The 13781-nt window shown below is 39.9% G+C and overlaps 1 pseudogene; it reads left to right on the top strand.

Moving 5' to 3' along the window:
• Positions 1-343: 343 nt before the first annotated feature.
• On the top strand, positions 344-1034 carry LOC112301678 (large ribosomal subunit protein uL16-like; annotated as a pseudogene).
• Positions 1035-13781: the final 12747 nt, after the last annotated feature.

Here is a 13781-nt window from a genome sequence, read left to right as displayed (position 1 = left end):
GCAACACTCATTGAGAGGTGTGAGGTGAGCAAAGAATTGAAGAAATAGGGAATTCTGATTAAATATATTGAAGCTTTAAAGATATCCAAAGGAATGCATTTCACAAGGAAGAAACAGGAAGAACAAGGGACCTGAAGTGGGAGCATACGGGGTGTTTGAACAGAAATGGGAGAAAAATAAGTGGTGAGTTTGAAGAAATAATGGGGAAGCAGATTGTAAAGGAATTTGGAAGCCACAATAATAATGTTTACTCTGAAGAACATTTCACTCTATGTGAAATAAGGCAAGAAACATTTTGACTCCTCTTTTCCTTCAGCGAGCCAGTGAAGATCCTGGTGTCGCCATGGGCCCCCGCCCCACCCGGTGTTACAGGTTTTGTAAGAACAAGCCATACCCGAAGTCTTGCTTCTGCCGAGGTGTCCCTGATGCCAAGATCCACATCTTTGACCTGGGCTGGAAAAAGGCAAAAGTGGATGAGTTCCCACTCTGTGGTCACATGGTGTCAGATGAATATGAGCAGCTCTCCTCCGAAGCCCTGGAGCCTGCCTGTATTTATGCCAAGTACATGGTGAAAAGCTGTGGCAAAGATGGCTTTCACATCCGAGTGCGGCTCCACCCCTTCCACGTCATTTGCATCAACAAGATGTTGTCCTGTGCTGGGGCTGACAGGCTCCAGACAGGTATGTGAGGTGCCTTCGGAAAGCCCCAGGGCACAGTGACCAGGGTCCACATTGGCCAAGTCATTATGTCCGTCTGCACCAAACTGCGGAACAAGGAGCATGTGATTGAAGAACTATGCAGAGCCAAGTTCAAGTTCCCTGGCCACTGGAAGATCCACATCTCCAAGAAGTGGGGCTTTACTAAGTTTAATGCGGATGAAATTGAAGACATGGTGGCTGAAAAGCAGCTCATCCCAGATGGCTATGGGGTCAAGTACATCCCTAATCGCGGTCCCCTGGAAAAATGGCGGGCTCTGCACTCATAAGTCTCTGCTTCTACCTTAACAACCACCAATAAATCCTACTTCCTGTCCAAAAAAAGAAAAGAAAAGAAATATTTTGACCCATATTTAATGTAACTACTCTGGTTTATTTTGAAGACAGATTGTAATGGAGCAAGAGTAGAAGCAACAAAACCAGTAAGGAACCTACAGCAATCATCAAGACAAGTTATGATGGAGGCTGGGACCATTGTGATGTCAGTAGAGGTGATGATAAGTAGTTACATTTTCATTATTTTGAAGGTAGAGGAAACAAAATTTTCTGACTGAATGGATGTGTGACATTAGCTGGGTTGGATCTAGAATGAAAATTCAAAAATTATACAATTTGAGGGAAAGGACTGACAAGATACTCACCCATCCATCTCTTCTTCATGAGTATATAGGAAGATTTTATTTCTCTACCTTCCTTGCAGTTAAATTGGACCATGTGACTGGATCATGGTCAATGGGGATGTGAGTTGAATGATGTTCTACTTTTACTCTCAGGTGGTTGAGTACCTGTGTATTTTCCAGTATTCACTCTCTTCTGCCTGTTCAGCTGGAAGTGAAGGACTTTAAGATTATAAAATTACAAAATAGAAAGAGATTTAGTTGTTGCATCATCACTTGAAAATCATCTGGATAGAGAGCCACCAGAGCAACGTCTGACTTTGATATAAGAGTCAGATGAGAATAAGAAATAAACTCTTGTTATTAAGCCCTTGACATTTAGGGATTTCTTAGTCATGTAGAGTAGAATAAAATTATCCTTACTATTGTAGTCTAAATTTGAAAAGATGTGAACACAGTCTAGTAAGGACAGAATATATATGCATAGGTGCGTGCATATAGATATATATCTCCATAACTCTAGTTCAGTTGTTCATGACCAACATTGAGAAATACCTTTAATTCTAGCAATCTGGTGTCCCACAGGCAGTTCTTTATTGGGTCCCTAAAGGGAATAAAAAGGAAAATATTGAAACAAAAAATGTTTATAATTCCCTAAAGATAATATAAATAAGGTTGACCCAATAGTTGAAATTATCTGAGGTAGAAGTTTTTCTAAATTGGGAAATTACAGAATGTTGATGTAGGATAAATACTGAGAGGAAGTAGAGCATTGAGTATGAGTACAGCCAGAGAGGGAGATAATAGTAACTTCTGAGCAAGCATGTGAGCCACCCCAAGAAATGTAGAAATCTGAATGGTTTGGAATTCTGGTTCTGCCATACTCATAACCACCTGTTCAAGATAGTGGCCATTGATGAACTTTAAGCAGAAATAGTCATGTACGTTCCATAGGACTACCTGGATCAGATGGGCAAAGCTAATTGGCTTATAGAAGGGACACAGGATTTACAGTTGTTATAGCACAGTGAGTATGAGCTTTATTTTATTTATTTATTGTTATTTAAAAAATTTTTTATTGTTATTCAGTTACAGTTGTCCGCATTTTCTCCCTATCCCTCCACCCCACCACAGCCGAACACACCTCCCTCCACTGCCTCCACCCTCCCCCTTGATTTTCTCCATGAGCCCTTTATAGTAGTTCCTGAAGACCCCTCTATCCACTACCCCCTCCCCACTTGCCTCTGGTTGTTAGATTGTTCTTAACTTCAATGTCTCTGGTTATATTTTGTTTGCTTTTGTATTCTGTTGATTAAGTTCCAGTTAAAGGTGAGATCATATGGTATTTGTCCCTCACTGCCTGGCTTATTTCACTTAGCACAATGATCTCCAGTTCCGTCCAAGCTGTTGCAAAGGGTATAAGCTCCTTCTTTCTCTCTGCTGCATAGAATTTCATTGTGTAAATGTACCATAGTGTTTTGATCCACTCATTTGCTGATGGGCACTTAGGTTGCATCCAGTACTTGGCTATTGTAAATTGTGCTGCTATGAACATTGGGATGCATACGTTCTTTTGGATTGGTGTTTCAGGCTTCTTAGGGTATAATCACAACAGCAGAATTGCTAGGTCAAAGGGAAATTTTTAGTTTCTAGTTCCATTTTTAGTTTTCTGAGGAAATTCCATACTGTTTTCAACAGTGGCTGCACCAGTCTGCATTCCCACCAACAGTGCATTAGCATTCCCTTTTCTCCTCATCCTCTCGAACATTAGTTTGTGGATTTGTTTATGTGGTTTTAATTTGCATCCTTCTGATGGCTAGTGATGCTGGGCATCTTTTCATATGTCTCTGGGCCCTCTGTATGTCTTTCTTGGAGAAGTGTCTGTTCAAGTCCTTTGCCCATTTTTTAACTGTTTTTTTTGTCTTCCTGGAGTGGAGTCCTGTGAGTTCTTTATATATTTTGGAGATCAGGCCCTTCCCTGAGGTATCATTGGCAAATATGTTTTCCCATACTGTTGGTTCTCTTTGTATTTCAATGTCATTTTCTTTAGCCATGCCAAAGCTTTTTATTTTGATGAGGTCCGATTTGTTTATTCTTTCCTTTATGTCCCTTGCTTTAGGGGACATGTCTATGAGGATGTTGCTGCATGGAATGTGTGAGATTTTCCTGCCTATGTTTTCCTCTAGGACTTTTATGGTGTTACAACTTTTATTTAAGTCTTTTATGCACCTTGAATATATTTTGTGTCTGGCGTAAGTTGGTGATCGAGTTTCATTTTTTTGCATGTAACTGTCCAGATCTCTCAACACCATTTGTTGAAGAGGCTATTTTTGCTCAATTTTATACTCCTGCCTCCTTTGTCAAATATTAATTGACCAGAAACACTTGGGTTTATTTCTGGAGTCTATGTTCTCTTCCTTCAGTCTATGTGCCTGTTTTTAGGCCAGTACCAGATTGTTTTGATTACAGTGGCTTTGTAATACAGTTTGATATCAGGTATTGTGATCCCCCCTGCATTGTTCTTGTTTCTGAAAATTGCTGCAGCTATAAGGGGTCATTATGGTTCCATATGAATTTCTGAAATTTTTTGTTCTATATCTGTGAAATATGTCATGGGTACTCTAATAGGGATTGCATTGAATCTATAAATTCTTCCAATCCATGAGCATGGTACATGCTTCCATTTGTTTGTGTCTTCCTTAATTGCTTTCTTCAGTGTTGTGTAGTTTTCTGAGTACAGGTCTTGTACCTCCTTGGTTAGGTTTATTCCTAGGTACTTTATTTTTCTTGTTGCTGTATCAAACACGATTTTTTTATCCTGATTTCTGTTTCTGATGTTTCATTGTTGGTGTACAAGAATGCCTTTGAATTCTGAGTATTGACTTTGTATCCAGCTGTTTTGCTAAATTCCCTTATTAGGTAGAGTAATTTTTTGGTGGAGTCTATAGGATTTTCCATATACACTATCGTGTCATTTGCAAACAGTGACAGTTTCATTTCCTCCTATCCAATTTGGATGCCTTTTATTTCTTTTTCTTGTCTGATTGCTGTGGCTAGGACTTCCAATACTATGTTGAATAGGAGTGGTGAGAGAAGGCATCCTTGTCTTGTTCCTCATCTTAGTGGGAAAGCTGTAAGATTTTGTCCATTGAATATCATATTGGCTGTAGGTCTCTCATATATGGCCTTTATTATGTTGAGGAATGCTCCTTCTATTCCCACTTTGCTGAGTGTTTTTCACATAAATGGGTGCTGTATCTTATCAAATGCCTTTTCTGCATCTATTGATATGATCATGTGATTTTTGTCTTTGCTGTTGTTTATGTGGTGTATTATATTTATTGATTTGCGAATATTGTACCATCCTTGTATCCCTGGGATGAATCCCACTTGGTCATGGTGTATGATCTTTTTATTGTATTGCTGGTTGCTGTTTTCCGATATTTTGTTGGGAATTTTAGCGTCTATGTTCATCAGAGATATTATCCTGATGTCTTCTTTCTTCATTGTATCTTTATCTGGTTTTGGGATTAGGATGATGCTGGCTTCATAAAAAGAGTTTGGGAGTCTTCCATCAGTTTGAATTTTTTTGAATAGTCTGTGAAGGATAGGGGTTATCTCTTCCTTAAATGCTTTGTAGAATTCTCCTGTGAAACCATCTGGTCCAGGGCTTTTGTGTGTTGGGAGTTTTTTGATGACTGCTTCAATTTTGTCTGCTGTTATTGGTCTGTTCAGGTTTTCTACTTCTTCTTCATTGAGTTTTGCAGGATTATATTTTTCTAGAAATGTGAACATTTCACCTAGGTCTTCAAATTTCTTGGCATCCAGTTCTTCATAGTAATTTCTTACAATCCTTTGTATTTCTCTGGTATCAGTTGTAATCTCTCCTCTTTCATTTCTGATTGTGTTTATTTGGATCCTCTCTCTTTTTTTCTTGATTAGTCTGCTTAAAGTCTTGTTCATTTTGTTTATCTTTTCAAAGAACCAGCTCCTGGATTCATTGATCCTTAGAATTGTGCCTTTAGTCTCTATGTCATTTATATCTTCTCTGATGTTGGTTATTTCCTTCTTTCTACTTGCTCTGGGCTGTCTTTGTTGCTGTTCCTCGAGTTCTTGTAGGTATAGTGTTAGGTTGTTTGTGGAAAATGTTTCTATCTTTTTAAGGTAGGCCTGTATAGCTATGAACTTTCCACTGAGGACTGCCTTTGCTGGGTCCCATGAGTTTTGGCATTTTTTGAGTTCATTTTCATTTGTTTGAGGAACTTTTTGATTTCTTCCCTAATCTCGTTCTTGACCCATTCATTGTTTAATAGCATGCTATTCAGTCTCCATGGGTTTTAGTGGTTTTGGTTTTTTCCTTTGGGGTTGGTTTTTAGTTTCAGTCCCTTGTGGTCAGAGAAAATAGTTGATATATGTTCAATTTTGTCGAATTTCTTGAGGGTTTCTTTGTGTCCTATCATGTGGTCTGTCTTAAAAATGCTCCATGTACACTTCTAAACAATGTGTAATTTGCTTCTTTGGCATGAAGCTCCCTATATATCAGTTAAGTCCATATCATGTAGGGTATTGTTAAGTGACACAATATCCTTGTTGATATTTTGTTTGGAAGATCTGTCCATTTTTGACAGTAGGGTGTTAAAGTCCCCTTCTCTAATTGTGTTGCTCTCAATATCTTTCTTGAAGTCCTCCAGGGTTTTCTTTATGTATTGGTGCTCTTATTTTGGGTGCATATGTATTTACAATGTTTGTGTTTTCTTGGTGGATTCTTCCTGTGAGTATTGTGAAGTGACCGTCTGGGCCTGTCTTTGTATCCTTTCTTTTGAAGTGTATTTTGTCTATGTGAATATTGCTACCTTGGGTTTTTTTTTTTTTTTTCCTTTCTGTTTGCTTGGAAGATTTGTTTCCAGCCCTTCACTTTCAGTCTGTGTAGGTCTTTTGTCCTGAGGTTGGTCTCTTGTAAGCAGCAAATGTGTGGGTCATGTTTTCTTATCCATTCAGGTATTTTATGTCTTTTGCTTGGAGCATTTGATCCATTTATGTTAAAGGTTATTATTGATGGGTAGTTATTCATTGCCATTTTTTCTTACCTGTGTTCCTCTCTCTTTCTCTTTTCCGTCCTTTCCTTAAAGCAGTCCCTTTAGCATCTCTTGCAGAGCTGGTTTGGGGGAAGTGTATTCTTTTAGACTTCTTTTGTCCGGGAAGCTCTTTATTTGGCCTTCTATCTTCATTGAGAGACTTGTTCGGTAAAGTAGCCTTGGTTGAAGGTCTCTGGTTCTCATTACTTGGAATATTTTTTGCCATTCTTTTCTGGCTTGGAGCGTTTCCATCCAGAAGTCAGTCACTAACCTTATTGCGGCTCCCTTGTATGTTACTTTCTGTTTTAACCTTGGTATTTTTAAGATCCTGTGTATGTCTTGGAATTTTACTATTTTAATTATCATGTGTCTTGCAGTGGGCCTCTTTGGGTTCCTCTTGCTTGGGATTCATTTTGTTTCCTGGATTTGAGTGACATTTTTTCTAATCAGATTAGGGAAATTTTCCATCATTAATTTTCAAACAGGTTTTCTGTCCCTTGCTCTTCTTCTTTTCCTTCTGATATTCCTATTATATGGGTATTATTACATTTCATGTTGTCCTGCATTTCCCTGAACCCCTCTTCATTCTCTCTGAGCCTCTATCCCTTTTCCTGCTCTTTCTGGGTGTTTTTTTCTACTTTGTCTTCTAGTTCGCTGATCCGATCCTCTGCTTCATCAAGTCTGCTTTTGAACCTTCTACTGTTTTTTTTCAGTTCAGAAATGGAGTTCTTCATTTCCTCTTGGCCCTTGTTGATAGTTTCTATTTCCTTTTTCATGTTGATATAGTTTGCAGTGAGTTCATTGTACTTTCTCTGTAGTTTCTGCTTGTTATCTGTGAGCTCAGTGAGCTTCGTGAATACCATTGCTTTGAACTCAGTATCTGATAGTTGCCTTGCATCTATTTTATTTCGCATTCTTTCTGAGGCTTCCTCCTTTTCTTTCATTTGGGGATTGTTTCTTTGTCTTCCCATTGTTTGCGAGACTCTTCTTGTTTGCCTCTGCTTCCTAAATTGATCTGTTTTGACTCTCTGGGTTTATGGTATGATCTTCTATGGTAGAATGCCAGTTGGATTATGTGGTGCCGTGTCCTTAATCTCCTGGGTTCGCTTGTCTTGGGCTGTTGTTTTTGTTGGCTCTCTGTATATCCTTGTGTTTTGACTGCTGTTGGGGCTTTCTTTCATGGGTCCTTCCCTCAGTCTGGTTAATTGAGGGTCACTCTGTTCACCACATCCTGTATTCTGTTGTGGAATTGTGGAGAGTTTGTGTTGAAGCTTATTCTTCTGTGTATACAAGGTTTTGAGGCTTCTCTCTCACTCTTGTTCAGTTGTTTTTTTCTGAGTAATTTCTGCACTTTTTTAGTTGTATTTCCAGATCAGTCCTGGATTGAGGTTAGTGTGGCTTCCACTCCCTTCTTCACCTTCTTCTGTTGTGATCTGTTGGTGGTTTCTTTGTTGGTGGGTTTCCTCTTCCACAAGGTGTACTGGTGTTTACCGCCACCACCTTGTATGTTCTCTGGAATAGCAAAGTGAAATTTGTCTCAGTGTCTCAGTTATTAGGATGACCCCTGTTTGGGCCTAACTCTGGTCTTTTCAGAGCTCCAGGTTTTATTGTCTCACCTGTGGGAAAAGCAGGGAAAAAAAGAATAAAAAAGGAAGGAAGCAAGAAGGAATAGAAAAGGAAAGGAAGGAAGGCAGAAGGAATAAAAAAATAGCAGAGGAAAGAAAAGAAGAAGGAATTTTAACAAAAATTACAATAAAAAAGACGGGGAAGATGGCAGCATGATACGTGGGAGCATAGTCAAGTTCCTTCTGCACTGGGTGAAACACCCATCCAATCTACTGAGGAACAAAGCGAACAGTCAGAAGCACCCCAGCATTTATGAATCTAGGAGAACAAAAAGTATAGAGGACAGTGAAAAAACAGAAGGTAAGGGGGATGCTTCAGGACAAAAAGGTCTCTGGGACCAGCGCTGGTACCAGGGCGTTGAAGCCCCAGTCCTGACCCTGATGGGCCTGCGGCAGGACTCCTGGGAGACAGCCTGGTTATCAGCCTCCTCCCTTGACAAACAATGCCTGAGCAACACCCTGGGAGACCTGATTGCTTGAAGCCACAGGGAGGGGAATAACGATGAAGTGGTAAACCCATGGAGACCAGTGGCCCTGGGTGAGAAGGTTTGAAAGTTTGGCTGTGTGCAACCCTGACCCAGACAGTCCCTGGTGTAGCTGGAGAGGTGGGCTGTGTGAGAGGACAGGCCCTTCCTTGTAAGGAGGGAGCCACAGGATTGATCAGGAGGATCTTCCCAAAAAGAAAAAGACCCCCTCGGGGGCACTTTGAGGAATTCCCCAGCAGAAACAACTCCAGTATCCTCTCAACCCCGACACATGTCCAAGGACTGTGTGCACCCTCCAGGGAGTGTCCGCACCTCATCTCGGAGGGAGCTGAGACTACAGGCACCAAATGGGGGAGTGTGCCCAGCGACCGGGGAGTGTGCCCAGTGACTGGGGATTGTGTCAACCCACCAGAGTCTGTGCATACCACCGGAGAGTGTCTGCACCTCATCTTAGAGGGAGCTGAGACCACAGGCAACAACCAGGGGAGTGTGCCCAGTGACCGGGGAGTGTGCGCACCCACCAGAGTCTGTGCACACCCACTGGGGAGTATCCGTACCTCCTATTGGAGGGAACTGAGACCACAGGCAATGGAGAAAGTGCAAATCAATGAAGGCTCTGCATGCACACCTATAGCCCGGAGGAGGCCTACCATAAAAAAAGAGTGGGTAGAAGCTGGGAACACCACGATACTTCCAGGAAGAGGAAACCCACCAACAAAGGAAACACAAACAGATAAGAACAGAAGAAACTGAAGGAGGGAGTGGAAGTCACACTAAGTCAACCCAGGACCTTCATGAAAATACAAATAAATAGTGAAGAAATTACTAATAACAAACAACTGAACAAGAGCAAGACAAAAGATGCAAAACCTAGTACACACGGAAGAACCAGCTCCAACACAACCTTCCCCCACCTGCACAACAGAAAACAAGAGGTGGGGGTCAGACTAACCCTCAGATAACCAGCTAGTGGGAAAGACCCACCAAAGAGAGATCCAGAAAGAACCAAAAACCAAAGACATACACATAGACAACATAAACCACAGCCTAAGATCAGTAAGAGCGGGAATCTAGGAGACTGTACCAGTAAATCTCACAGGTATTCTATCACAGAAGTTTACACCAAAAACTCAGGGAGTCAGAACAGAGCAATTTAAAAAGAAGAGGCTAAAAGGAAGAGTCTCACAAACAATGGGAAGACAAAGAAACAATCCCCAAATGAAAGGAAAGGAGGAAGCCTCAGAAAGAATGCTAAGTGAAACAGAGGAGAGTCAAGTATCAGATACAGAGTTCAGGGAATTGGTCAAAAAGAAGCTTCATGAGCTCACAGAGAATTATCAAAAACGACAGGGAAACTAAAATGAACTCACTGCAGGCTGTATCAACATGAAAAAGGAAATAGAAACTATAAAGGGACAAGAGGAAATGAAGAATACAGTTTCAGAACTGAAGAACACAGTAAAAGGAATCAAATGCAGTCTCGATGAAGCAAAGGACTGGATCAGCAAACTGGGGTACAAGGAAGAAAAACACACCCAGAATAAGCAAGAAAATGAAAAGAGGCTGAGAAAGAATGAAGAGGGGTTAAGGGAAATGCAGGAAAACATGAAACATAATAATATTTGCACAATAGGGATACCTGAAAGAGAAGAGGAAGACCAAGGGACAGAAAACCTGTTTGAAAAAGTAATGATGGAAAATTTCCCTAATCTGAGGAGAGAAAAAGTCACACAAATCCAGGAATCACAGAGAGTCCCAATCAAGAGGACCCCAAAGAGGGCCACTGCAAGACACATCATAACGAAAATGGTAAAATTCCAAGACAAAGAAAGAATCTTAAAGGCAGGTAGGGAAAATGATAAGTAACATACAAGGGATCCCCAATAAGGTTAGCAACTGACTTCTCAATAGAAATGCTGCAAGCCAGAAAAGAATGGCAAAAAATATTCCAAGTAATGAGAACCAGAGGCCTGCAACCATGGTTTCTTTACCCAGCAAGGCTCTCAATCAACATAGAAGGCCAATTAAAGAGCTTCTCGGACAATATAAGTCTAAAATATATACCTCCAGCAAACCAGCTCTGCAAAATATGCTAAAGGGGCTGCTGTAAGGAAAGGAAGGGAAAGAGAGAGGGAGAAGAACACAGGTACAAAAAATCATCAATGAATAAGTGCCTATCGATAATAACCTTAAATGTCAATGGATTAAATGCTCCAATCAAAAGACATAGAATAGCTGAATGGATAAGAAAGTATGACCCACATGTATGCTGCCTAAAAGAGGCCCACCTCAGGAGAGAAGACATACACAGACTGAAAGTGAAGGTCTGGAAACAAATTTTCCATTCAAATGGACAGGAAAAAAAAGGGGGGGGGGGGTTAGCAATACTCATATCAGACAAAATAGACTTCAAAAAAAGGGCCATAAAGAGAGACCCAGATGGTCACTTCATAATACTCAAAGGAAGAATCCACCAAGAAGACACAAACATTGTAAATATGTATGCTCCCAACATAAGAGCACCAAAATACATAAAGAAAATCTTGGAGGAATTCAAGAAAGATTGACAGCAACACAATTATAGTAGGGGATTTTAACACTCCACTGTGAAAGATGAACAGATCTTGCAAACAAAGTATGAATAAAGAATTCGTGGCATTGAACAACACCCTAGATGAAATGGACTTAATTGATATATATAGAGAGCCTTTCATTCCCAAAGAAGCAAAGTACACATTTTTTTCAAATGCACATGGAATGATAGACCACATGATAGGACACAGAACAAGTCTCAAAATGTTCAAGAAAATTGAAATCATATCAACCATTTTCTCTGACCATGAGTGACTGAAACTAGAAACCAATCCCAAAGGAAAAAAGCCAAAACACTAAAAATCATGGAGACTGAATATAATGCTATTAAACAATGAATGGGTCAAGAACGAGATTAGGGAAGAAATCAAAAACATTCTGGAAAATATGAAAAGGAACTCACAACAACCCAAACCCTATGGGACAGAGCAAAGGCAGTCCTGAGAGGGAAGTTTACAGCGATACAGGCCTACCTAAAAAGAATAGAAACAGCTCAAATAAACAACCTAACCCTACGCCTACCAGAACTTGAGGAACAACAACAAAGGCAGCACAGAGTAAGCAGAATGGAGGAAATAACCAAGATCAGAGCAGAGTTAAATGACATAGAGACTAAAAGCAAAGTTCTAAGGATCAACGAATCCAGGAGCTGGTTCTTTGAAAAGATAAACAAAATCGACAAGCCCTTAAGCACACTCATCAAGAAAAAAGGAGAGAAGACCCAAATAAACACAATCAGAAATGAAAGAGGAGGGATTACAACCGATACCACCTAAATAAAAAGGATTGTAACAAGTTACTACGAATAAATGTATACCAAAAATTTTGAAAACCTAGATGAAATGAAGAATTTCTAGAAAAATATAACTTTCCAAAACGCAATAAAGAAGAAGCAGAAAGCCTGAGCAGACAAGTAACACCTCATGAAATTGATACACTAATCAAACAGCTTCTGAAACACAGGAGCCCTGGACCAGAAGGCTTCACAGAGGAATTCTACAGAGCATTTACGGGGGAGCTAACCCCCATCCTCTCCAGATTATTTCAAAAAATTGAACAAGATGGAAGACTCCCAAACTCATTTTATGAAGCCAACATCTTCCTAATCCCCAAACCAGATAAAGACATAACAAAGACAGAAAATGTCAAGCCATCATCACTGATGAACATACACGCTAAAATTCTCAATAAAATATTGGTAAACCACATCCAGCAATACATTAAAGGGGTAATAGACCATGATCAAGTGGGATTCATCCCAGGGATGCAAGCATGGTACAATATTCGCAAATCAACAAACATAATGAAACACATAAACAAAAGCAAAGAGAAAACCCACTTGATTATATCAATAGATGCGGAAAAAGCATTTGATAAGGTACAGCACCCATTTCTGATAAAAACACTCAGCAAAGTGGGAATAGAGGGAGCATTCCTCAACATAATAAAGGCCATGTATGACAGACCTACAGCCAATATCATACTGCATGGGCAAAAACTTGGAACTTTCCCACTAAGATCAGGAACAAGACAAGGATGCATTCTATCACCACTCCTATTCAACATAGTATTGGAAGTCCTAGCCACAGCAATCAGACAAGAAAAAGAAATAAAAGGCATACAAATTGGAAAGGAGGAAATGAACTGTCACTGTTTGTAGATGACATGATAGTGTACATGGAAAATCATATAGAGTCCACCAAAAAAAATACACAACCTAATAAATGAATTTGGCAAAACAGCTGGATACAAAGTCAACACTCAGAAATCAAAGGCATTCCTGTACCTACAATGAAATGTCAGAAACAGAAATCAGGAAAAAAAATCCCATTTGATATAGCAACAAGAAAAATAAAGTACCTAGGAATAAACCTAACCAAGGAGGTAAAAACACCTGTACTCAGAAAACTACACAACACTGAAGAAAGAAATTAAGGAAGACACAAACAAATGGCAGCTTGTACCTTACTCATGGATTGGAAGAATTAACATCATCAAAATGGCCATACTACCCAAAGCGATTTGCAGATTCAATGCAATCCCTATTAAAGTACCCATGACATATTTTACAGATATAGAACTAAGATTTCAGAAATTTACATGGGGTCCCATTTGTTTATTCTTTCCTTTATGTCCCTTGCTTTAGGGGATGTGTCTGTGAGGATGTTGCTGCATGGAATGTCTGAGATTTTCCTGCCAATGTTTTCCTCAAGGACTTTTATAGTGTTACGAATTATATTTAAGTCTTTTATCCATCTTGAGTTTATTTTCGTGTATGGCGTAAGTTGGTGATCGAGTTTCATTTTTTTGCACGTAGCTGTCCAGATCCCCCAACACCATTTGTTGAAGAGGCTATTTTTGCTCCATTTTATGCTTCTGCCTCCTTTGTCAAATATTAAGTGGCCAACATAAACAAATCCACAAACAAATGTTGTAGAGGATGCGGAGAAAAGGGAACCCTAGTGCACTGTTGGTGGGAATGCAGACTGGTGAGGCCACTGTGGAAAACAATATGGAATTTCCTCAGAAAACTAAAAATGGAACTGCCCTTTGACCCAGCAATTCTGATGCTGGGATTATACCCTAATAACCCTGAAACACCAATCCAAAAGAACCTATGCACCCCAATGTTCATAGCAGCACAATTTACAATAGCCAAGTACTGGAAGCA

The sequence above is a fragment of the Desmodus rotundus genome, chromosome 6 (assembly GCF_022682495.2).
Source record: "Desmodus rotundus isolate HL8 chromosome 6, HLdesRot8A.1, whole genome shotgun sequence".
Lineage (NCBI taxonomy): Eukaryota > Metazoa > Chordata > Mammalia > Chiroptera > Phyllostomidae > Desmodus > Desmodus rotundus.
Note: the sequence above shows the minus strand (reverse complement) of the source record. Positions and strands in the feature narration are given on the sequence as shown.